We start from the raw sequence: 3,246 nt of genomic DNA on the forward strand, positions 1-3,246 counted from the left end.
AAGCCAAAAATAAAATTCACTCACTCAGCTGCTGTTTCAAAATTACATTTGTTTTTGCATTCTCTTCCCCCACCCACCTTATTAGTTAAGAACTAAAACATTACATCCGGTGAACAGCAAAGATTCACTATACCTCAAATGCAGAGCGCCTATGAAGCAGAGGAATGTTGTCTTTAAAACAGAAACAGATTAAAAAAAAAAAAAAAGATTCAGAACTTTTTCAGCTCTTCACTAGTCTTAGAAAAACTTTCCAGAATACTGCTTCACACTACAAAAAAGAAAAACTGTCCTGCATTGGAATCCTTCTGTGGCAAAAACTGCACATTCTGTGTCTGGTTGAGTGTTCCTATAATGGTAGTGATACGATCTTCGGACTCTTCTAAAGGGTCATCAATTTTGATTGAAGATCCAGACTCGTGATGAATTTATTTAATCCACTGACCACCTTTGCCAATAATACTGTTGTTATTAAGTGCTGTTGAGTTGTTTCTGATGCATAGTGCCCTTGTATAGGGCTTCCAAGGAGCAGCTTTGTGGATTTGAACTGCTGACCTTGTGGTTTGAAGTTCAGTAATATCCAGCCAAATCTTTGGGAACAGTTACTTGTGTAATAATAATAGGTTAGTGGTTATGAATCAGGGACAGCAGTTTAAAACTACCAGCAGTTCCGCTGGAGAAAGATGAGGCTTTCTGCTCCTATAAAGATTTACAGCCTCAGAAACCCTGTACAGAGTGGCTATGAGTTGGAACTGACTCCACAGCACATAACAACAACAACAGCAACAAAGATCACCATATGAGTCATGACCCCTGTTGTTGTTGTTAAGTACTGGGGAGTCGGTTCCGACTCATAGCTACCCTGTGCAGGGTTTCTGAGGCTGTAAATCTTTACGGAAGCCAAAAGCCTCATCTTTCTCCCGCGGAACGGCTGGTAGGTTCCTACTGTCAACCTTGAGGTTAGCAGCCTGATTCGTAACCACTGTGCTACATAGGAATAATCACATCCAGAGCCAACCTGTGGTTCATAAGCCATCTGTCACTTTGACGAACTGTTTGTATTTAGGGTAGAATCCCAAGTTTCATCTGCACTGAAGCCAGCCATGCCTTCATAGCAGTCTCCTGGTCTCCCTCTTCTGTCATAAGCCACTAGATCTCCTCTGCTAGGTGGTGGCACTGCAGGAAGCAGAAGATTCCCAGCTCTGCCACTCCCTGCCCCCCTTGTCCAGGAGATGGAGGAGATCCTCAACAAGGACTCATACCATCATAATCTCTTCTAGAGGGAGGCATTTGACACCCACCCCAATCCGAAGGTATTCTATCAAAACCATCTCTTCATCGCATGGGAAATCCCAAAGACATCCATCAAACATCTTATAAAACCACCATAATCATAGGTTTCATTGTAGAAATTGGGATTATAAGGCTGTGCATGTCCTTTGATGATGGACTCAGATATCTTTATGTCTTTATGAACTCTACAACGCTATCAGGGTTTCCTCCAATAAGAACAACTCCACCAATGGAATGAGGGCAGCTTTCTTAGAAAAGCTTGATTGTTGTCTGGGTGTCCTATTGAAGTTATTTGATTTTAGCACATTTGACCCCAATAATTCCTCCTGCCAGACTGATGAACCAACAGCCTCAAGTCACAGTCATAGTGTCGATAATTTAATCATTCTACAGCATCAGATTCGAGTGGGAGCTGGCTGGTTGCAGTGACTGATGACAACTGCAGGCCCTCTTCTAAAGTAGGGATGATTTCCTTCAGAACTTCTCCGATTGTTTCTGTATCAGCACTGATACTCAATATGCACTCAGAAACAGTCTGTATGACGAGCCTTAATACTCTTGCCTCCTTTTCAGTCACTGACCCAGCATTCTTGCTCTGAAGCAGAAAGTGCAGCGCAACCATTTCATCAGTGATCCTAGATCTTTTAAATGCTTGTTCCTCCTCCATACCTCCTGCAGGAAGTTTACCAAATTCACCATTGATTTCAGTGTTGGGGAAGGTTCTAACTGTTCAGTTTCAATTTTCTTGTATTAAACAGACCCTCTGAGTACATCTCCTTACATATCAGAACTGAAGGGTTCTGGGAGGGACCAACAACTGATACCCTAGAGGCCACTGTTCTTTTTTCCTCCAAGTTGCCCTAGTCATTCAACTCACAGCTAGAGAGAGTTTGTCTTCCCTTTTATGATGTGTTGTAAATCCTAGCTGCTTGCGAACTCCCAGGATGAGCAGGCAACAGCAGGCCACTGTCTCCAGTCCAAAGAACCAGAGGTTGGATGACCATCCAGAGCCAGGAGAAAAGGAAGAAAGCTTTGCCTGTGTGTCCAACATACTGCAGGCAGCCCACACTCCCAAGGAAGCTTCGTCAGGCATGGAGGCTAGGATTTACAACACGTCATAAAAGGGAAGATACGCTCTCTCTAGCTGTGAAAGTCTAGGGCGGCTGGGAGGGAAAAAGGACAGTGACCTCTAGGGTGTCAGTTGTTGGTCTCTCCCAGAACCCTTCAGTTCTGATTTGCAAGGAGATGTAGTCAAAGTGTCCGTTTAATACAAGAAGCAGTCTATCATCTGACCTGCCTGACCTGCCTGCTTGCCATCTGACTTGCCCAATCTCCTGCTGATCTGGGAGTCGTTGGAAGCCAGCCATCTTACCTGCCCAACCTGCCTGCCTGCTGTCAGATCTGCCAATGTTGGTTCATCAGTCCTATGACTACATGAGGCATAAGTCACCAGCGTGGTATCAGATCAATGGACTTGGGACTTGCCCACCTATACAACTATGCAGGGAGTGCCGTGGTTCTGTAGAATCACTGGACTGTGAACCACAAGGTTAGTGGTTCAAGCCCACCAGCTGCTCTGTGGAGAAAGATGAGGTTTTCTGCTCCCACAAAGATTTACAGCCATGGAAACCCGATACAGTGTTGCTATGAGTTGGCACTGCCTGGGTGGCGCTTAACAACAACGGCTATGTGAGCCATTTCCTTAATATAAATCTTAATATAAATTTCCTTAATATAAATAAGTAAATAAATTATATATGTATATATATTACAGCATTCTTATCAATGGAGAAGAGATTGAGGTTGTCAAGGCCTTCATTCTTCTTAGATCAACTATCAACACTCGCGGAAGCAGCTGTCAAGAGATCAGACGACGTATTGCATTGGGCAAATCTGCTGCACAGGAACTTTTTAAAGTATTGAAGAGCAGAGATGTCAGCTTGAGGACTAAGGTGC

General features: G+C 43.8%; 1 pseudogene; it reads right to left on the reverse strand.

The window, feature by feature from the left end:
• Positions 1–237: 237 nt before the first annotated feature.
• Positions 238–3,246, reverse strand: part of LOC102829710 — a 73,160-nt pseudogene continuing 70,151 nt past the window's right edge.

This window comes from Chrysochloris asiatica, unplaced genomic scaffold (assembly GCF_000296735.1).
Source record: "Chrysochloris asiatica unplaced genomic scaffold, ChrAsi1.0 scaffold00054, whole genome shotgun sequence".
Classification (NCBI taxonomy): Eukaryota; Metazoa; Chordata; class Mammalia; order Afrosoricida; family Chrysochloridae; genus Chrysochloris; species Chrysochloris asiatica.